Below are 23948 nucleotides of genomic sequence, written 5' to 3'. Positions count from 1 at the left end.
AACATCCTCATATTCACTTTGCCCATACTATATATCTTCAACCAATATATAACCGTTGGGTTGGTTGATATATGAACATCTCTGAAAACTATTGGGTGGCTTGATGAACAAAGTTCTACAGATAACCATTAACAAGTACAACACGTGTATGAATGAAGAGAGATTGATTTGGTGGCCTATCTATCAAACCTCCCAAGCCAATGTTTTTTTTATCTATATGGCTTTAAAGTTAAAATGGCAAAATTGTCTATGAAAACTTGATACGGCGATATTATTATCAGTTACATATGCTAGATATCACAACACATTGAGCTGCCATCATTAATATGGATACACAATTTAAATGAACGATATACGAGTCAAAGTCACATATATAATGATTATTTGTTGATGAAATACAATAATATAGACATTTTTACTGCATCTACGGATGTATTGATGGAAGTCTTACCTTGGCCATAAACTTGATGCACTCTTATGACTATGATTCCTTTGATTTTATGAAGTTGAATTGTTTTTAATTTTTTTTATTAACTTGTTTGTGAATAGTCGGGACACAGGAAAAGTTAAAATGACAAAAAACCGCATCTAGTAAAGATCGAACATAAAAAAACTTGTCGGGTATCTCTTCTTTCAATGTCTCCAAATCTCTCGTCTTGAAATCTAAAAAACAACGCAAACAAAACTGAAGTCACCACAAGTGTCTTCTTCCCAAACAACTCAACATTAAACACCTCATCATCATCATCATCATCATCATCATCATCATCATCATCATCATCATCATCATCACATCGTCCCTACCAGCAGCCGCATTCAAAGCATTCAACCTCTCAATAAGCTTCTACTTCCTCTCATCATACGTCAACTTCTTCAAATTATACCTAAAGCCAATCCATATAATTCATCAGTTACAACCGTTTGACTCGTTAGATAAATGAGTTACACAATTTAACCAGGGTCAGTTACCTCTTGTGCTCCTTAGGAGGCTGCTTCTCAACCTTCTTTGGTGTGGGGTCCGCACGAATAGCCGCATGCACCTTTTTATAAAGCTCTTCAATGCTATCTGGTTCAACTTCAGCTTTGATGTACTGAGAAAAGTGAGTTTGATACTTTTCAGGCTCGTCTTCCATTAAAGTCTGAACGGGTCAAATATCAACCCATAAAATAGTTAATAAACCACTTATTCACCTGGTCAAAGTCAACTATAGTCAAAGACTAAACAGTATACCCACCGTCATGTAGGAAGCAACATGCCCCCCATAAATGTACTTACCGTGAACCTCAGCATCAAGTTGCTTGCCGTCTTTGTTAAATCCTGCAAACCGCTTTTCACTGTGCGGGATATCGATTCCACCATCCAAGGCACCCTGAACCAAATATTGAATTTGAAATGTTTAGATCTGACATATGATCAAAAAAGGTAATATCTAAACTTGTAAACTAACACGAACAAAGTATGTTCGTTTAACTCTAACCGAACAAACAATCCAACACAAACAACTAAACGGCAAGGTTTACTTTTCTTGTTTGAGATTGTTCGTTAAAAAAATGAACATGTTCGATAATAGTATAAACAAACTGTCCATGAACGTAAAATACGAATATAACTGATCTAAAACCAATTAAAAGTACAAGTTATTAAAACTTCTAATAACTAGAACAAATGAATATATTAACAAACATATACAAAAGAACTCAAACAAACGTAAAATAGCGAGTATAAATGAATGCAAATAAACAAACATAAACGAATTTGATATATGATCGCTCACAAACATTAATGGACTTACAGTTGGACAGGACACTCATTCATGTCGTTCTATAGCTAAAAAAAAAAAATCCTCGTCACACAGTTCAGTTCATTTACATGGCTGCATATCAGTCTACTGAAAGTGAAAATAAAAACAACCATATATCTTGAGAGCACCAAAAACACGGTTACCAGTTGTTGTTCTAAGAACACCCGTATGGCCAATATTCTATATTGATTTTAGGATTGTATATGTCGTTTTAGTTTGCTTCTAGTCGGTGTAGTACATACTCGGTACGTTTATTTTGTACGTTTATTTTGTAAACTTTGGAGAAATGGCATGACTGTAGCAACTCGGCACTGTAGCAACTCATGCGAAAAAAGGATTTCGCATGCACTGTAGCGACTCGGCCCTATAGCAAAAAAAAAAAAACTTAAAATTTTTTTCTCTTTCTCCAAAAAAAAAAAAGACTACTATCGAGTTAAATAAAAAAAATGTCTTACGAACCTAAACTTGGAGGAAATCTGGATATGGGAGAAAGCCGAAAGAAAATATTAAAAGGAGAATTCAACATGTTTATACATATTAAAGGAGAATCGGTTGCCTCTCTCATCAACAGATTTGAGTCACTCGTCTCCAAAATGAGTAGTGTCGGTATCATCCATGGTTTTGTTTGAGATCAACATGAAGTTGTTGAATTCACTACCTTACACATGGAACACCAATGTGGTTACCATCAAAAGAACCACAAACCTGTATACCATAACACTCTCAGAGTTGGCTTTTACCATCAAGTCTTTTGAAATAATGGAAGATAAACTCCAAATGAACAATCAGTCCAAAGAAAATAAAGTTGGGACAAGTAATAAAGTTGGGACAAGTGCTACCGGTAAAAGCAGTCATGCATGTCCTATCATTCCCAACACATCACCAGCTGATGAGGTAAATCACAATCTTTGTTCTCAAGCATGCATCAACAAAGTCACATACTATAGATATCATCAAGACGAAGTTTTGAAAGAAAATGCAAAACTTTGTCAGTTAAATGCTGAATATGTAAAAGCTGACAAGATCTACGTTAAAAAGATTAAAACTCACCATGATGATGTGGCAAATCTTAAACTTAAGATTTCTATAAAGGAGCATGATGTTATCTATTATAAAAATATAATTTCTGAACTAAAAGAGGAAATTGAGAATTTGAAACGTGATGCTTCTGAAAAAAGGGAAAAGGAAAAGAAAGTTGAAAGATTTGAAGCATCATCTGAGAAATTGGATGATCTTATTGGAGCCCAGAGAAGTACTAAAGTTAAAGCGGGGCTAGGATATGATTATTCAACGGTACCTCCACCGATTAATGATAATTACACTAGCTTGCCCCACTTTAGCTATAATACTTTTCCAGACGAGGAAATGGAATACGGGGTTGGTAGAATACCAAAGCCTGTGAAATTTGTTCCTGCTGCCTCTCAAACTGCTGCTCCAGTCCTCATCTGATAAATCTGACATCAATGTGTCTTGTGTAGAAGCTGGTGATGTAAATGGTGGTGAGTGTGGGACGGTTAACCTGGGTTGTAAGCTAAAAAAAAAGTTAGAACCACGTTTTGAATCATGTGTAGATCTAACCAAAACTATTAACAATCCAGTTTGTAATGAAGTTTGTGAATCCATGTTGGGAGGTTTAAAGTCAGGGTCAAATTATGTATTTTGTGAAAATTCAAGTGATGTAGTTGTACAAACGTTTGCAATGAAAATGAATGTTCTTCTTCTGAATCAGATTATGAAACCGTTTGTGATGAAACTTTTGTTGAAAAATGTGTCAACGAAAGTAGGCCTGTTGAGGTTGTTGGGTCTATACTTGATGGTTTGCACTTAGTTAATTCCGGTTTCATGTTTTGTATGTAAGCCGAGAACCTTATGGTTGTCGAGGGGCTTTGGGCTTTTGTTGGGCTGGTATGTTGGCTACACTATTTATAGATATCTTGTATAGGGTTTAGGAGAGGGAGGTATGTGTGATTTTGGCCGTCTAGTATCATAGATACATTAGACGAGTATTGTAAACATTGTGCTTAAGCACCCGATGTTAATCATAACGTGTTTTTTGAAGCAATAATTTGTGTTCTTTATACTTACTCTTGTATCAAACTTTTAATGGTGGGTATATGTCCTTTGCGGGTGGAGAAAAAGGGAAGATCACACAGAAGGGTACTGTAAGTAACGGTGTTCTGAAGTTTGAGAATGTTAATTTTGTTCCAGAGCTGAAGCATAGTTTGTTGAGTGTGTCACAAATCTGCGATAAAGGGTTTTCAACTCATTTTACTAAAAGAGAGTGTTTGATTTTGAAACCGGGTATCATTATACCTGAAGACTGGATTCTTGTTCGATCACAAAAAAAAGGATAAAGCTTACGTGATCGACATGAACAAAAATGCTCCTGATGAAATAACCTGTTTGTTCTCAAAAGTGTCTGAACATAATGCAATGCTTTGGCATCGTCGTCTAGGTCATGCTAATATGAAAAATCTGAATCGTCTTGCTAAAAAATGATTTGGTACGTGGATTACCCGTTAAAGATTTTGTTACCATTGAAAAATGTGTGGCTTATGCTCTGGGCAAGCATCATCGAAAATCTCACAAGCCAAAACTGATTAATACCATCTCATCAGTTTTTCAGCTATTGCATATGGATCTTTTTGGTGCAGTTCATGTCTTAAGTCTTTATCGCTGCTCTTATTGTTTGGTTATCACTTATGATTACTCACGTTTTACTTGGGTATTTTTCTTGTCAAATAAGAGTGAGACTGCAGAGCTGATCAAGAGGTTCGTGGTGCTGATGGAAAATCAGCTGAATCTGAAGCTAAAAGGAATTCGCTTTGACAATGGTACGGAGTTCAAGAATGCTTCATTGAATTATTTTTGTTCAGAAAAGGGGGTAGTACATCTCAGCTCGGACACCACAACAGAATGGTGTGGCTGAAAGGAGAAACAAGACTCTTATCGAGGCAGCAAGGACCATGCTGTGTGATTCTAAATTGCCTGTGTTCTTCTGAGCTGAAGCCATCAACACGGCATGCTATGTTCAGAATCGGGTGATAATTAACAAATCAAAAATGAAAACTCCGTATGAGATCGTTTATGGTCATAAGCCTACTGTTGCACACTTCAGAGCCTTTGGTTGTCCGTGTACTCTACTGAATCTTAAGTCTACTCCGAAGTTTGGTGCCAAAGCTGATGATTGTTACTTTGTTGGGTATGCTGGTCACACCGTCTACAGAATCTACAATAAGTCAACTAAACAGATTCTTGAATCTTATGATGTTCGTTGGCTGGAAGAAAACGAGACTGATGCACGTGTTGGTCCGAACTGGTTGTTCGACCACAATGAACTCTTCAAGCCATTCAATGTAGTTCCAGTCATCAACACAGAAACTTCAGGTGGTGCCACTGCAGATACTGATAGAGAAGGTTAACATGCAGTATCTCACATATCTCCTCTGTTGGATGATGATGTCGCAGAACCACTTGATGACAAACCACCTACGTCCGTCAGCCAATCGAAAGAAGTTACAGAAACCGTGAATATTCCAAACTCTTCAGTAAATGATTCAGCAGTTGAGGGGGAGAGTCCTATTCGTCAAATCTTCGGGTGCGCTTTGTTTCCCGATGTCATTCCGAATGAATACGTTGACAGCACTTCGTACTCACATAGTACGGCAGCTTTTGGATGGAAGAATCCACTCACTGATGTCGGTGAAAATCTATCTAACTTATCTCCTGTTGGAGATGTTCCCTAACAGCCAATTCCGACAAGAACCCAACGAGATCATCCTATTGAGAATGTTATCGGCTCTCTTGAAGCAGGTGTGTCCACCAGAAGTCAGACAGGACACATAAACAGTTGTTTGTTTTCTTGATTCATCTCTCAGATTGAGCCGAAGTCGGTGGAAATGGCTCTTCAAGAACCAAGTTGGGTGGATGCCATGCATGAAGAGTTGAATCAGTTCGATAAACTGAAAGTGTGGAAGTTAGTTGAACTGCGAGAAGGAAAGAAAGCGCTCGATACAAGATGGGTTTTCCGAAACAAGCAAGATGACATGGGAGTTATTGTTAGAAACAAGGCACGGTTAGTTGTTCGTGGTTTTCGTCAGATTGAAGGGCTAGATTACACCAAATTCTATGCTCCTGTAGCTAGACTTGAGGCCATTCGGATTTTTTGTCCTATGCGTCTTTCATGGGATTCACGGTATATCAGATGGATGTTAAGACTGCATTTTTGTATGGTGAAGTTAAGGAAGAGATTTACGTGGATCAGCCACCGAGGTTTGTAGACCTTAAGAATCCTAATCATGTCTACAAGTTGGATAAAGCACTATATGGTCTTCACCAAGCCCCTCGGGCATGGTATGCTACGTTGACGGCACATCTTCTGGGACATGGTTAAGAAAGGGGAACCATTGATCAAACTTTGTTCCTTAAAACAGCCGGGAAAAATTTGATTCTGGTGCAGATTTATGTGGATGACATTATTTTCGGTTCTACCAGTGCTGCGCTGTGTTCAGAGTTTGAAGAGGTTATGAAGAAGAGGTTTGAGATGAGCTCGTTGGGGGGGGATGACAAAATTTCTAGGTTTGCAGGTTTGTCAGAGCTCGACGGGAATTTTGCTGCATCAAGGAAAGTACATTGAAGATATGCTTGCAAAATTTGAATTTCAAGATTCCAAGAGTGCCACCACTCCAATGGCAGAAAGGCCTCTTCTGACATCTGATCCTAAAGGGAGTCCCGTAGATCAAACGTACTATCGATCGATGATCGGGTCTCTGATGTATCTCACCGCCAGTCGTCCAGACATCATGTTTGCAGTATGTCAATGGGCTCGCTTCCAGACTAATCCTAAACTCTCTCATTTAATTGCTGTTAAACGTATATTTAAATATCTGAAGGGACAACCGAAGTTAGGTCTTTGGTATCCCAAAAACTTAGAATTTGATCTTTATGCTTTTGCTGATAGCAATTATGGTGGAAATGACATTGACAGGAAATCCACATCTGCCGGATGCCAGTTTCTAGGAGATCGTCTCATTTCATGGCAGTGCAAGAAACAACAAACGGTGTCCACTTCAACTGCCTAGGCGGAGTATGTTGCTGCGTCAGCGTGCTGTTCACAGGTTATCTGGATGCAACATCAATTGCTGGATTACGGTTTTGAATTTCTTAACACTCCCATATTTTGTGATAATGATGTTGCTATTGCGATTGTTAAAAATCCCGTTCAGCATTCCAAAACGAAGCACATTGACATCAAGGTTCATTTTATTCGTGACAGTTACGACTGGAAACTGATTCAACTTGAACAGGTCCACACTGATAATAACGTGGCGGACCTATTTACAAAACCGGTCAGAATAGCCAGATTTAATGTGCTTGTGGGATTTCTTAAAATGCTGCGTTTTGATGACTGAGTATTTTTGAGGTGTAAATTGTGTACATAAATTTTTTTCGTGTCATAATTTCTGTACAAATTTAGGAGGAGAAAAAGAAAAATACAAAAAAAGTGTGTGTGTCTAATTAAAATATATATATATATATATATATATATATATATATATATATATATATATTGTTTCTTTGCTTAAAATCATGCTGGCCACTCAAGTTCAACGGATATATTTCATATGTTTGGTCCCGTCATCAATGTTTAACTCTAGGGATAGCCATTAACCTTAGGACTGAAAGTGACCAGGGCGACTAAATATTCATTAAAAAAAATTTGGTTTTGATTTAACTATCCCTTTAAATTCCCTCACTGAAAGTTATATCGGCCACCTAAAGTTTGAAGGACACATTTTATTATGTGTTTGGTCCTATCGTCTACCTGTAGACACATAGGATAGCCATTCACCTGAAAACTAAGGCAGCTGGGGTGATTGAGTTTAAATCGTCTTGGGGTATCATCTGGGAAGTGATATTATTATTCAACTAAAAACTTTTCAGAAGCATAAAGTTTTTTTTAAATGAAAATTGATCCAACCTTTGAGAAATGATAGATAGAGTGATTTTGAGTGCCTATCGTGTGAAGTTATTAGGCTAAAAAGGCTTGTGATTAATCATTGATGTGTACGGTAGTTTTCCATGATAATTAAAAGTTCGAAGTGATATAAACTAAATCTGCTAAACTTATTGTGGAGAGTCATTTTGAAGATATTTGTATGTTCCTAGTTACATCTCTCCGAATGATAGGCAGAAAAGCAATTACCAGTCATACACGAGCCCGTTAGTGTCTTGATCGCCAAAAAGATTATGTTTCATTTATGCCAGAAAAAAAAAATTCATAAGATTGTTTTCTAAAAGCATAAAGGGGCCTCAAGGAACTACAGGGTTGGGGCATTCAAATAAGTCCTAAACATCCTGAATGTAAGGCTTGTAAGTCCGGATGGCATGTAAGTCCAACGTTCAACCTTAAAGGTTAAAATCATTTTGTATAGAGAAAAGTATTTTGATCAAGTACTAAGGGATTGGAGTCAAATTGGGGTGATCTGGAGAAAGCCAAATACGCCTTGAGAATAGATATGGGGCATCAGAGGTCCATAAGTGATGTCCATGTAAGATTTATGCCTAATTGAACATAATCATATCACTGGCGCAATGAAAATCATGAAAAATTTACCAGCTATCAACCTTTTCACTATGTCATAATAATGCTGAAAATGAATCATTGTGAAAGTACCCTAATCAATATGATTTCATGTTCGGATATTTTCATAAAAAGGTGGTTCGTTCTTTTTTAAATAGCTAAAATTTGATCCCAATATATGTTGATTTTCTAAAGACTGGATAGGTAAATTTTGTTTTAGTTTAAGTTTATTTTAATCTTCCTATTTTTTAATTTTGTTTTTTTTACCTCATGTTTACTCATGTCGAAACAAATGTCTTAAAAAATCAATTTTCATAAATCGGGATTTGTTTTGATGATTGCAAAATGTCATGGACCATTTATTTGGGCTAAGGTTTGTAATCTGGGCTCATCTATTGGTCCATGAGGGTTCTCGGCCCATGAAGTTTGGCATATAAATGGATTTTCTAATTAAAATTATTATTCTCATAACTGTCTCTCTCTGAAGAAAACTCATCTGGCCGAAAACCCTAATATCTTGCATTAAAATCAAGACAGTTTGCACTTAAGTTTATTTGTGTGCGAGTACAGGTATGATGTCGATCGAGGATGCAACTTGTCACCACTGTGATAATCTTAGTAGGATTGGTTGAGATGAGATGATATTAATCGGTTTGGTCGTCGATTTTGATTGAGACCATTGTGATGGTTTTGAGAAATTAGTGCAGGTTCCATGGTGGATTGGAGACTTTGGTCATTCGGAAGGGATGACACGGGGTTCTAGGCGGAATTCAAAAAGTTTTTTTTCGTTGGCGGTTTGACCGAAAAACTCACGGTTACCTAAATGATTCTCGGTTGACTTTGGTTGACCGAGATCTCCTGTCCCTGACCGAAAACTTCATACTTTAACCGAAATCTCTTTACATGAACAAAAGTCAGCAAATTTGGACAAACCAATCATCAAATTACATTACTAAATCTCGCTTGAGAAATTAAAATTGATGTTCTTGAACTCGTGATTGTTATTCGAGTTGTGAAAACATTCACTAATTTAGCTCGTTTGTTGCAGAAATGGCTGATCAAGCTCCTCTAAAGTTCGTTGATACTCACAATATAACTGGATACTTGTTTGATCCCCCTCCAGCACACAAGGAGTTCAAGTCCATAATCGTTGGCCTCAATACTTGCAGGATTTCCCACGCCTTGCGAGAAAGTCTTGTCATTTGCAAGAGAATGATTACGGACTTCTGGAATAATGCATCAATCAACCACCGAGGACCAGGTGGAGTTGTGTGTATTGATTCCACAGTACAGAAACGGCCGGTCGTCATCACAAAGGCTATTTTATGAGAAGTGCTCTTATTTGGAGATCAACCTGATTACCCAACAGAGTATTCAATTGCTGTTATTTCTGAGGTCCTTACAAGAATGGGCTACGAAGGATCCTACCTTCCTGCATTCAAGAAGTTGTTTCACCTATACTGGAGATTTCTGATACACACATTCTTTACATGTGTGTTGGGACGAAAAGGAGGTTCAGATGAGATTTCCCACACGCAGATGTCAGCTGTTGTTGCTCTGATCATGGATTGGAATTACAATTATTCCAAGTTCGTTTTTGATGAGATGATGAGCAATCTGAAGGGAAAGAAGAAAGAGATGTTTCTTATGTATCCTCGATTTCTACAGATGATTCTTGATTCACATTACACTGATCTTGTTAAATCTGTTGAGACACTGGATATGAAGTCACTAGGACCTAACACCTTTGGGTTGATGAAGCAATCAAGAAAAGGAGCAAAGGTCTTCTATCAAGGCATTCATGGGCTAATTAAGTTCGGCCACTTTGCTGAAACAGAGAATGTCCCGGTGACAGCTCAGGTTGCTGAAGAGCATGTGGCGCCAGTTCAGAGGCGTACTGCCGTTCTTGAAATTAGTTCTGATGATGAAGATGAGGAGAGTCCCGTACAACAATTGGAGTCTGAACACCGTATAACGGAGACTGCTCCGTCTGCTGAACAGTTACTAGAGTTTGAGAAGTTTAAAGAATTACTTCAGTCAACTGCTTTGAAGCCTCCTCATACAGTTGCTGAAAACCAAGATGAAGATATGCCAGAGGATTCAGATGCTGATCTAGTTCCATGAAAAAGAAGGAAAAGAGATCCAAGATCAGGCATTCTGATTCATGAATCTGCAACACCAACAACAAGCCAACAACAACCACAAGAGTCAGCAGTTCCTGAGATTCACGTTGACTTCACTCAATCAACTGCCGAGTTTCAGACCCAGGAACAGACATTTGATGATATTGCACAAGAGTTTGATTTTGAGGCCAATATTCCACATGTTGATATTCCATCTGGATCATCCGACCCCGCAAATCAGGGTCAGTCAAGCTCCAGTGTTTCCGAGAAGGTTGCCCATATTTTTGCTATGCAGGAACAATTTTTCCAGAGTAAGGGAAAGGGGATTGCATTGGAAGCTGAACCGATAGACGTTAAAGCTTTGCAGCGTCGAGTGTTTGAGCTCGAACAAGATTCGGTTGTCAAAAAGATGTCCATATTCAAGAACTTGAAGCCAGTAACTCTGCTAAAGATTCCAAGATGCAAGAGCTTGAGTCTAGTATGGGAGAACTAACTGCTATATATCTTGATCTTCAACAAAAACTTGTTCAGAAATTTGGAGATGATTTCAAGAGTGGTGCTGATGTCACTTCAACAACTCCCAATACAGATCAAGGCGACATTTCTGGTGGTCATTCTGTTGAAAACATAGATGAATTCGAGACATTGAGACAATACATGTCAGCACCTCTAATGACAAATGAGAGATCGGATCGACTTCAATAGAAGATTATGATTATGAAGAACTCAAATCAGAATGTTGAATCCTCCGATCATCCCGATAGATTTGTTATTACTTTTAACAAGGGTTTTTCAGATAAATATGGTGATCGTTTGGAGTTATGTCTTGGATATTTGACGCTGAAAAGAACATGTGGTGGGTTAAACGAAGATCTGGGAACACTGAATACTACAAGCGAATGAAAGATTTTGGGTCTTGGACAAAAGTGGATCTTAGTGACCTCATCAATGCATCATTCCACAATCCAACCAATGATAAGAGAGGAACTGATTCTGGAATTTTCTCAGAAACCAGGTGGATAGAGGCTTTCCGAAGATGACCACTGCTGAATCATTTTTGAAAAAGGCCAAAGGTGTAAAAGATCCCAAGACGGGAAAAACTATGATAAACGTGATGTGGCCAGCAACAAAGAAGGCTACTCATATTCCTGTACCTGATGTAATACCTGATGGAACCTTGGAGAACATGAGATTCTGGACGTTCGATAGTATGTCTGCTACTGTTATCATACGGTTGCATAAAGGTAAGGGGCAATACAAATTTGTCGATCCAAGGGACTTGCTCAAGCTTGGAGAACGAGATATCAAGACCCTCAACAAATTTCAAATCATTGTTGATCCACTCTTTGAAGCCACTGCAAAAGAATACACAAGGATGGTGGCTTCCATTATCAGAACTGGTTATTGGGCAGGCGGCCTAAAGGATGCTGATGTTGAAATTATGGAGTATGATTAACAACTAAGCTACAAACCAAGGGGGAGATTGTTGGGTCTATACTTGATGGTTTGCACTTAGTTAATTCCGGTTTCATGTTTTGTATGTAAGCCGAGAACCTTATGGTTCTCGATGGGCTTTGGGCTTTTGTTGGGCTGGTATGTTGGCTACCCTATTTATAGATATCTTGTATAGGGTTTAGGAGAGGGACGTATGTGTGATTTTGGCCGTCTAGTATCATAGATACATTAGACGAGTATTGTAAACATTGTGCTTAAGCACCCGACGTTAATCATATCGTGTGTTTTGAAGCAATATTTTGTGTTCTTTATACTTACTCTTGTATCATCTTGTGTTGGATTTCCGCACCAACATTAAGATAAGTTGATATCATATTGAAAGATCCTCCACAGGACTTACAGAGGTGAACATATCAAGTTGTTCATCATCAAGTTATGAGACTGAGGACAATTCAAGTAAAAGCAAAGTTTTTGAAAATGAAAAGACAAGTACTTCGTGTAAATATGTTCCACCAAATAAACGATCATTTTCTCAAACAACCAATCAATTTAGAAATCCTCAGCCATACAACTTCTGTGACAACTACTATGGTCATTATCAACAAAATTTTGTTGATCCATATTACACAAACGTGTTTTATAATCATCTTCCTTTCCAAGGATCACCTTTCCCACCACACCAACAACATTATAGTTTAGATGAGTTCTTTGGCACTCCCAAGAGAAAGTGTTGTTTTGTGTGTGGTCACTCTTCTCACCTTTCAAGACATTGCAAGCACTGGTTCATGCAACAGCTTGATATTCAAAGGCGGCTTAGTCAGTCCCCAAAAGAAGTTTTTTGTAGCCCTGATTCAAGGACTGATCAAGCTGATAGTGAACCCAGTGAAATGGATGTGAGATCCAAAGTAAATAAAGTAAAACACAAAAAGAAACCTTTTTGGAAAACCAAGAAGGATAAAATCAAAAAGGATCCTAAAACTGTAAAGTCTGAGGATTCACCAAAAACAGTTTCAAGATCAAGAAAAGAAAAGTCCAAAATTTCCAAAACCAAGGAACGCGTTTTTACTTGGATTCCTAAGGACTGTTCTTCATCAAGTGAGGATCCAACAAGAAATAAATGGTTTTCAGGAAATAAAATCAAGTTTGGTCGATTTACGGTTGACCTTACCGGGACAAAAGTATCCCAGGAATCCATGTCTATTTGAACGCTTAGTGCATGCAGGGTCAATCAAGGAGAACTATCAATAGTATTAGGTACATAGATAGTAATTGCACCCGGCATATGATGGGAGACGAACCCTTGCTATTTGATGCTAAACCATTTGATGGCAGATTCGAGTCTTTCATAAGCGACATGGGAGGACAAACTTCATGGAAAGGAAGCCTTGTTTAAATGGTTCAACAACAACTTTTCGAGCGTTTCTCAAACCAACCTCGTCCAACTGTTTCTCTCAAGTGATGGATCCAGCATCAGCTGTTGGATCTCGGTTTGAATCTCTTCAAATTTGTTATACAATATGATAATGCATGCTTAAGATAGTCCATCTGACAACAACTTTGCTGACCTTTTCACTAAAGCCATCGATCATGCCCAATTTGAATTTCTGGTCGAATCGCTCGGCATGATCAATTTTGATTAAAACAACCTATCTATATTTTTGTATATAAAATTGTAAATATTTTTCAAATATGTCACAATTTTAGAGGGAGAAAATGAGTTAAGTTCAACTCACCAAAAATATTTTCAATTCATCTTAAGAAAAGCAAAAACAAATCATTTGATTTACCAAAAAGATTTTATATTACTTTTAAGAAAATCGAAAAGGAATTGTCCCGTTTAGAGGGAGCTCCTGTTTAGAGGGAGTCGGATAATTAAAATTTTCAAATTTTGAGAAATTGATCCGACCATTGGAAAATGATAGTACATTGATATACAATGATCCTAGGGCATGAAAAGAGTAGATCAAAAGTCTACAAAATTTCTCACAGATGTGTAGATAGGCTTGATAAACAAGTAAGGGTCGAGTGATATAAACCTAAAGTCCTGCCGGTAGTAGTGGATATATGATTATGAAGCGGTTGCATGATTCCGTGAAGTCATATTCATGAAGGCAGAAATGCAATTATACATGTCATACCCAAGCCTCTCTTTACCTGATCACAGTTGTCTTATGAAATATGTGTCAATTTTTAATTTTTCTTTAAGTTAAAAAAAAAAGAAAAAGAAAAAGAGTCAATAAAAGAAAAAGAAAAACAGAAAAACAAAAGAAAAATCAAGAAAAAGAGTCGAAAAAGAGACCATCTTAGGATTTTAACTTCTACTTTATTTCTTCATTTATTTTGATTCAAGCTTTGGACTTTCTCTGTTTGTAGTCATACAAGACTTGATTGTTAAGGCCCTGAATCTTCTGCTTTCGTTTAATCTTTCTACATTGAGTCAAGTGTGCAAAAATAAAGCATAAAGTGTCAAGTATGCTAATAAGAGTACTGTGATCAAATAAGAAAGGTTTAACTCAGGTTGAGGTGATATGTTAACACAAATTAAGCCCGAGATACGATGGAATAAGTAACATGTCTGATTAAGTGGGGACCACATAAGCACCGTGCCTAATTGTACTTTAAACGTATCACTTTCGCATCAAAAAACTTGTCAAGTTAAACAAACGGACAATATCTACAGTCGGTGATGAAATTGTGACATAATAATATCAAAATGGAAATGTGATCTAGGGCTTTGCAAATCAATATGATTTCATGTTGTGATCTTTCTCACAAAAATATTAAAATCATTAGAAAATTTTGTAAATATTGTTGATAAATAATATTAATTTCATCTTTACTCCTATCTTTTATTGTTTATTTTGATTTTGTTTTATTTTAGTTTTAACTTCAAAATGTTATGTATATATTTTCATTATTTTTAAAATATATGAAAATGCCAAAAATATTTTAAGTATTTATTATGTTCGTACATATTTTGTTAAACTTTGCTTCATTCAAAATCATGTGTTTTGTTGTCAAGGTCGTTCATGCAAAGTTCGTTGGAAATCTAGGACTTAAACAAATCATTTACAAGTTGAGGGACTGAAATTGGGAGGGCCTATGAACGATTTCTTCTTGACCCTCGAGAGGGTCTGTGAGCGAATCTTATCGTTCTAAGTTTTATGTAGCTATACATGGACAGGTAGATCAAGATCAAGTCTGCTTGGAGTTGCAGATATTGAAGCGCTTAAAAGAAAACGAGAACGTGAAAGTTGGTGGTTGAACTTAAAAAGGAACTGATTGTATCTGAAGACAAGGAAAGAAACCAGTTGGCTCAAGAAAGTCAACAAAAGAAAATTAGATGTCGAGCCTCCTGCATCTGATGTTTCTAAAATTTGCTGTTGCCGATCATTCCTAAAAATAAGATGGAAATTCAAGTCTACAAGACTAGAAAATAAAGAAGTGTTCAAGATCCAATCTGGTTCAAGCTACTGGATCAAGAAAACTACTAGTTTTAAGAAATAAAGACGAAGCAAAAAACTTGACGAAGGTTCCTCGACATACTCAATCCTAGAGGGAGATTGTAGGGCCAATATTCTATATTGTTTTTAGGATTGTATATGTCGTTTTAATTTGCTTTTAGTCGGTGTAATACATACTCGGTACGTTTATTTTGTAAACTTTGGAGAAATGGGCTCCCTATATAAGGGCCACTTTACCCATTTCTCCATAAGAACTCCACACAATTCAAAGACAACTCAAGGGAAATAAAGTTTCTTTCTCTCCATCTCCACTTTTTCTCTCTTTTGTTTTTCCTTTTTCTTGCCTTTCTATGAGGCTTTTCTTGACTCAAATGAAAAGTAAAACTGACACTTACTTCATAAGATAACTGTGATCAGGTAAAGAAAGGCTTGGGTATGACATGTGTAATACATTTTTGCCTTCATGAATATGACTTCACGGAATCATGCAACCGCTTCTTAAACGTATAGCCACTAGCAATGGCAATAGTTTAAGTTTATATCACACAACACTTACTTGTTTGTCAAGCCTATCTACACATCTATGAATGACCTTGTAGCCTTTTGTCCTACTCTTTTAACGCGCTAGGATCATTACATACTAATGTACTATCACTTTCCAATAGGTCGGATCAAGTTCTTAATTAAAAGTTTAAAATAATCGACCCCCTCTATGAAGGAGCTCCCTCTAAACGGGACAATTCATTTTAGATTTTCTTAAAAGTAATATAAAATCTTTTTGGTAAATCAAATGATTTGTTTTTGCTTTTCTTAAGATGAATTGAAAATATTTTTGGTGAGTTAAACTTAATCCAAAAGAGCCCTAAACGGCCTTCGACTTTCAGCAGGTTCAACCGAGTAATCTTCACCAGACGCCTACATATTTGAATATCTTAGTTAACATTAATCACTGTAACATCCGTATTACGAGATTACTAAATAAAAGAAAATTATTGATTCGTGTGAGTCGCTCGTTTAAATGTGTGTGTGTTTATTTTTGGATAAGGATTAGGATTGGTGAAGGAAGTGGGTGGTGGGGTCCTTAGCTCTCTATATAAGGCCATCCACCTCATCCCTTCACCATTTCTTCCCACAACACACACACACTCCCTAGAACACACACATACTCTCTCTCAAGACCCGAATCCGATTCCGGGCTAAAGTAAGGAAGATCTTGGTGATCAAGTGTCTTCAAACAACAAGAATCACGTCCAGATCCTCGAGTTGTCCAGATCCGAACCAAACCCGAAGCCAAAGGTGAGTTTTTGTAACGCCCGTTAATTCCGGTTTCAAGAATTAAAGATTGTAGAGTATGTATAACTCCCAGGACTTAACCGACGTTTCTCGGGAGCCTTTACGCCATCCCCGCTACCTTAAAAACACTTAACCTTCCTTACAAGTCGCCAAATCTTGCAAATTCGAGGGACTTCGATGAAACATATTTGCAATATATCATAAACAAAAAAAAACAAAAAAAGAAAAACCCTAGCTGCTGTTTGCGATCGGTTAGGTCTAGCCACCCCCTCCCTTCCTTGCTTCGACTTTTTGATCGATTACAAGCTCCTATAAGTAGTTCAAGGTATGTACTACAAACCCCAACACTCTTTTTTTTCACCCCTAATCGTTTTGATGCTCAATTTTGCCGAAACTTTTCGTTGGACATATTTTCGGCCAAGGTGTAATTGACCCACTTCCCGTGGATAAAAAATTAGAGTTTCCGGTGTAGAAAGATCCCCAGGTATGGCATTTACATCATACTAAAATTTCGTGGTCATTGGAGGTGTTTAGGTCGGTCAATCGATTTTAGTTCGAAAACTAGGGTTTATCGGGTGTAGAATTGCAAATTGTTGAGTTTGATGCGTTAATTGATCAGGTGACCGACCGAATAAGTTTGTACAGCCCTAGGGGGTTTTAAGGGCTGTGGAAAAATTATTTTTTTATGCTCGGGGCTGTTGTGGTTAGTGCTTCGTCAATCGAGCCGGCGGAGCGCGAATTTTCGTTTAAACGTTAAAGTAAGAGTTGTAAAAAGGAACCGTCAACCCTATCAACTCGAGTGACATAATCTTGATGAATGAAAAGATTTAAAATGGAATTTGGTCCATTCGGGGCTGATTCGTTAATAAATGGTTTTAAGGTTTATTACACGCGCATTCGACCCGATTTGATTGTCCTTGGGCCAAGTGGTTGGGCCTTGGGCCAAGTGGTTGGGTATTGGGCCCAGTGTTGGGCCTCGGGCCAAGTTGTTGGGCCTCGGGCCAAGTGTTGGGCCTAGGGCCAAAGTGTTGGGCTTGAACGGCCCATTAGGCAAGAGTGTTCTTACGGTCTAGTCTAGTAACGTGTTGTGTATAATTTACAGGCCCTTGCTTGTGATCGTGCACTTAGGAATTTCCTAGCTCATTGCAGGTTGATTTCAGGTGAGTTCATGAAGCCCTTTTTACTCTTTTTACTTTTGGGCTAGCATGCACACCTAAGTGTTTTCTTACATGATAAAATATTTTAAACGAATTTATATAGGCTTGCTAGCATATGGTAGGCCTTGGGATGTTAAATATATATGTATATACATTATTGCTTGGCCTATATCTGGCGATGTTGTAGTCGTTTCGACTACTGATGTTGTGTATGCCTACTTTGTATTTGCATGCACTGATGTTACGTGTTTGGGTTGTACGTTTGCTCGACCCTGATGTTATACGTGGATGTTATACATATATACTGTGATATATATAGAAATGTAATTGAAAGGATGTTTACATATACATTTTGTATATGTACGTATGAGGATTTTTACTTTTCGGTAATGATGATTTGATGGATGCACCCTTTTTACGTTTTAAAACTTTTGGTAATGATATTATTTACTTAAAAATTGGACTCACTCAGCTCAAGCTGACTTTGTGTGCATGTTAGTGTGAGTTTCAGGTTAGGAAGAGGATGCCTTATCGCACGGACGTGCACGAAGCTACTTGGACGGTGAAGGGCATACGGGAATTGAAGTTTTACTATTAAACATTTATTTTTAAAATTTTTTATTTAAAGATAACTACGTTGATTTTGGGCAAAATTCCCGGGTTTTGGGAATTTATTTTATTATTTATGTTTTCCGCTGAATTATACTCTGAATTGCTTATTTTAATGAAATGAATCATTTTTAAGTTTAAATATTTTTACAAGTGTTTTCTATGATTACCAACTGTAGGGTTCCCGGGGTTCGGGGCCTTACAGTTTTAGCCAACAAGGTTAAGTTTTGTGGTTGAGTTCGACATGCAAATCGATATCTTAGTAGATCGGGTTGTAGGATGTAAGAAAAACATAAACTTGGTGAGTCTTAGCCTCACGAGGACCTCATAAAACACGGGTATACAAAGTTGGTACGACCCAAAACCCATAAAAAGGGTAAAACCGGGTCCTAAGGAGGAAATAAGGAGAAAAATGGCTTTAAAATGGTAAAAGCAAAGAAAAAGGTAATTTCGCATCGCACAGCCATACGGAGCGAAAAAGGTTGTTTCGCATCGCATGACCATGCAAAGCGAAATTCCCATGCGAAATTTCATGAAACTAATTTTCGGATGCGTTTTTGTTAAAGGACCGTTAATGAAAATAAAATTTTTCCGAGCTGACCTGGCAGCTCAACCCCAACCAAAGGCTCTGCCCCTTGGACCCTGCTTGGGGCTGCCGCCCCTAGACCCCGCTACCAGGGGCGCTGCCCCCTGACCCCCGTTAGTTGAGGGTTCGTAAACTTAAATGTAGGAAGTAGTGGTAATAGATAATTGACACGTGTAATGTATTGTACAGTTAGCCGTACACAACTAAAGAAGGGCGTTACCATTAACGGTGAGAGAAACCGACTCCAGGTGAGTTTCTAGCCCCATTTCTGTGTTATGTTTTGGGGCTGTGTGCATACTCAATGTGATTAGTTAATACACTTACCTTAAGTGGTAAGTGTATGCCGTATGAATGTTTATAAATATACCTAATTAGTGTAAAAAGAGTTAAACGTATGTGTGAAGAGGTATATGAGAACAGATATAACTAATGAAAGAAAGGTATGTACGATATGTGTAGTGTATGAAGGGTATGTATGATATGTAGAGCTGAAGAATTAAGGGTTACCTACCCTAATAATATAGGCGAAGAATAAAGGGTTGCCTACCCTAATAATATAGGCGAAGAATGAAGGGTTGCATACCCTAATAATATATGCGAAGGTTATAGAGCGAAATGCTCTTTAAAAACGTAGGAAGGTTATGTATATATAAAATAATGAAGGTAAGTAAAAGTAGGAATGTATGGAAGTAAGAATGTAAAGAATGAGAATGAAATGTATGTACCTGCTTAACTAGAACTCACTCAGCGTAGCTGACTTTTAGTATGGACACAGGCAAATAGGTTGAAGCAGCTGGCTTGAGGAGGGACACATGGCATGAGCTAAAGAGACAGGTATCTATGAAGAAGCGTCATGACTGTTTTATGTTATGTCTATGAATGGATAATTTGTATGTTAAGACAAGATTCGATGTTTTGTAATGTAATGCATGAAGTTTTTAATTATTCCGCGAAAGTTTTAATTAACTCTGATTTTAGAACTGTGTTTATGAGTAAATCCAACGCCAAGGCAGGGTTTCCGGGAACGGGGCCAAACAATCACCATGATTATGAATTATATTTAAGAATTCAAAAACAAGTAACATATTAGCATATCTCAACATTTCCCTAGTACTCCTCGTCCATTTCAAGCATCTTCAGCACACGACGAGCCAACAGAAGCCCAGTGCAGTAGGCTGCATTTTAAGAATAGTTGTTGACTGATTCTTTAAAAAAAATAAATGAAATTTGTAAATGTAAAAATACATGCAGCATAATTTGTGAGCCCAACTTTAAGACCATAGGGAGGTAGTTCATGGGCATATGCTGATGCAAGAACCATATCTCCAGCAATACTTGCAGACACAATTTGTGCAATTATATCCTTATTGGTCTAATCTCATCATTAAGAAACAACCCCTTTATAAAGAAAGCATAACAAGAAAAAAAAAAACTGAAAAAAAAAACAGAAAAAAATGACTGGAAAAAGAGAAAAAAACAGGAAGGATACAAATCGCACAACAAAACGGTACTTTGGTGTGTTGTACTTGTTTTTATCTTGGTTAATCATGCGGATTCTTGCGCGATAATCGGTCTTGCCCTCTGGCAACAAGTGAAAACAAAAGGGGTTTGCATATGCTACTAATTGAAGGACGTGAATTATGAAACAACTAACAAGAAAGATATAACTACCTCTTCTTTTAAACTTGACTTGAAACCGTTTGATAGGGTCTTGACTTCTGGGCTTTGACAAAAGCCTCCAAAATTTGAACAATTATAGAAAGAAAATTAGCATCCAAATCCATGATAAAAATGAAAGAAAAACATAACTGTTAAGCATAATCAAGCAAGCCATATTTATACGTAGTCATAACATACAAACATGACAACTGGTTAAAGGAGTGACAGATGTATGCACGGTAAAGCACGTTTCAATTAAGTAGAAGATAAAATACGGTTCAGAAAATAGCATAACTATATGATCATAAACTAAAAGTGCACAATTTGCATAAATTAGGCTGCAAATGTCTGTACTCCATCAACCACTACCATTAAAATCTTGTTGAACTCAAATATATATGAACCAACAGAAATCTAACACTGGATTGCAAAACTACTAAAAATAAAAATTGCTGGCCTGTTATTCATATGACCAGCCAACTTGACGCATAATAATTTTCAAATTACAGAAAATGTGTTGCAGTTGATGTATAACAAAAACAAAAAACTATATATATATATATATATATATATATATATATATATATATATATATATGCAATTCTGTGTAATCATTGCATAATTATCAAATAATAAATATATGAATATAGATTCAACTGATCCAGATACAACATTTTAGTTGAATGCGTGTGTATTGAAATTGAGAACTGAGAGTATGATGGAGACCTTGGCTGATCCTGGATACTGAGAAATCAGAGGCAGCGAAACAGAGATTTTGGAAGCATTTATGTATTTATTTAAGTAGTATAGTATAGTGTAGTATTATTCAAAACCCTACAACACCATCAAGATATATAAGATGGACGGCTATGATTGTTTGTTTTCAATCCTAGGGTTTTAAGATATTCAGGCAGTTGTTATCAGTCAAGTACAGTCCCTAGCTAGACTTTTATGTTTCTTGTGGTACAATTTAAGCTCGATTATACCATATCACTAGTCCAAAGGCTCAAGGGTGATTATTAGACCTTCTAATATGGAATTAATTAAGTTATATACATGCATACAACGATACAAAGTCAAAATACTATCATAACGAGAATTGTGTTTGATAGACACAAAAATGTGGAGATTATGTGGGATTTTATATTATTATCTATCTTCACATACGTAATATTGTAATCAGCACATGACATATTTTTACGATCTTTGTTATTTCTGCATATAGATGTTTGAACCATTTACTGAAGCAGGTAGGTTCTTAGGGTAATTTGAAGCCATCGGTAAGAAAATGCACCGAGTATATTTATTTTTTGAAAGTAAAAGGCACTTTCGAAAAACTCAATTTTGAAGCTTTTAGGGAAGTTTTACCAAACAGATTTTGCTTTTCAACAAACGAATAAGCAAATAAGTAAATTTTAGAACCCCCCCCCCTGTTTAAAAAAGAAACTTAGGGGGTGTTTGGGATTGCTTATTTTCACCAACTTATAACTAATTAATTTTTTGAAAAGTAATAAGGTGTATGGGATTGCTTATATTGTGAGAGAAAAAGTTTCATAAGTTACAATATTGTAACTTATTAACTTATTAAAAAGTTATATGGAGATAAAATAAGGAATCCAAACACCCCCTTAATCTTCCACCAAATTTTGGTGTACTTCATTAATATACAAGCTAGTTGGACATCGACAAGCAAAAAAATAATACTCACAAACCAATTGTCACTACAAGAAAATGAAGCTATTGAAACCCCGGTAAAAAGTTGCACTAGGCCTATAAAAAGTTGCATTAGGCCTAATGCAACATTTTATCAAGGGCTGCATTAGGTGAAGTTGCATTAAATTTAATGCAACCTTTTTATTAGATAACGCAACTTTTTCTTAAAGTGTTGCATTTACTACTCAAATGCAACCTTTTTAGGATGCAACCTTTTAACATGCTAATGCAACCTTTTTTACTTTAAATGCAACTTTTCTAACACACAAATGCAACATTTGCAATGTTAAAAGCAGCCTTTGCTACACTTTGAAGCAACTTTTTTCACATCAAATGCAACACTTTTTTATGGTTTTTAGTTACAAAAAATGCACCTTTTTTTAAAAGTAAATGCAACTCTATTTGAAATGCTAAATTTTATTAATATGCAATGGTATCTCATTTACACCAACATAATAATAACATAAATATAATAATAGACAATAATATATCATAATTTGTCATATGTTTAATCTCAAAATAACAGCCTAATCAAAATAAAGTTGTCAACTAAAATTATCAAAAGTACCTAAAACCTCCTACTCATCTCTACGATCCTGAAATCCATCAGGTAGTCTTTCCATAATGTTTTGCATCATAGCTTCCAAGTTTGCTCGTTGGAGGTCAAGGTCTTTCCGCATAGCTTATAGCTCATCTTTTTTCCTTTGATGGTCCTCTTCCATTTCTTTTCGCATATCAAGCAATTGTGTTTTATCAACTTCAACATTTGCTTTTAATGATTCCATAAGCTCCCCCGGATTCGTATTTGGTTCCTCACCATCATTCATTTCTTTCACCATTTTTTTTAGTAACACCTTTGCCATAAAGTCGAAGGTAGCCATCATGTTCCTTGTTCATTACAACCGTAAAAGGATCAACCAAAGCACTTCCATCTTTTGTAGGTGTGTGGTTCTTCATTTTTTCCTAGGAAAGATAATAAGAAAATATTATATATACACACACATATAATATACAATGAAGTACAATAAAAACCAAATAAAAGTGAACCACACATGAAACTAGATGAAACAATTTCTGCAATAAAATGCAAAAGAAACTAGCAACAGTTTTTATGGAATACTAAAATTGAAACTCCATGTCATTAAATAGCATACTACAATTGACAACTACAACTAGAGTACCAATTTGAAGCATTCACCTCCTTGTAAATAAGTGCTTTTTGTTTATTTACTGATGTTTATATATTTAATCTAGCTTGTTAATACCGTTAGTGAGAACTCATTTAAAGTTTCCCGAAGAGGAAAACGTTGTCTCATAAGGCAGAAGTTTAGACTATTAACTTTTACGCAATGATAGAAAAGATTATTGCTAATCCTCTAGAAAAACCTATTGCAAGTATCAAGAGTTTATACGAGTAGGGATGAGATCGGTACCGTACCTATACCGAAAATCCCGATCCCGGAAAATGCAAATTCTTGGTAACGGTACCGAAATTTTCGGTTCG

At 36.7% G+C, this 23948-nt stretch overlaps 1 pseudogene; it reads right to left on the bottom strand.

Annotated features, from left to right (window-relative positions):
- Window positions 1-297: 297 nt before the first annotated feature.
- On the bottom strand, window positions 298-20206 carry LOC143533681 (large ribosomal subunit protein uL18-like; annotated as a pseudogene).
- Window positions 20207-23948: the final 3742 nt, after the last annotated feature.

The sequence above is a fragment of the Bidens hawaiensis genome, unplaced genomic scaffold, assembly GCF_021521415.1.
Source record: "Bidens hawaiensis isolate Kalapana, Puna unplaced genomic scaffold, B.hawaiensis_p1.1 tig00000760_1, whole genome shotgun sequence".
In the NCBI taxonomy this organism is placed as follows: domain Eukaryota; kingdom Viridiplantae; phylum Streptophyta; class Magnoliopsida; order Asterales; family Asteraceae; genus Bidens; species Bidens hawaiensis.
This window is presented reverse-complemented; position numbering and strand designations above follow the sequence as displayed.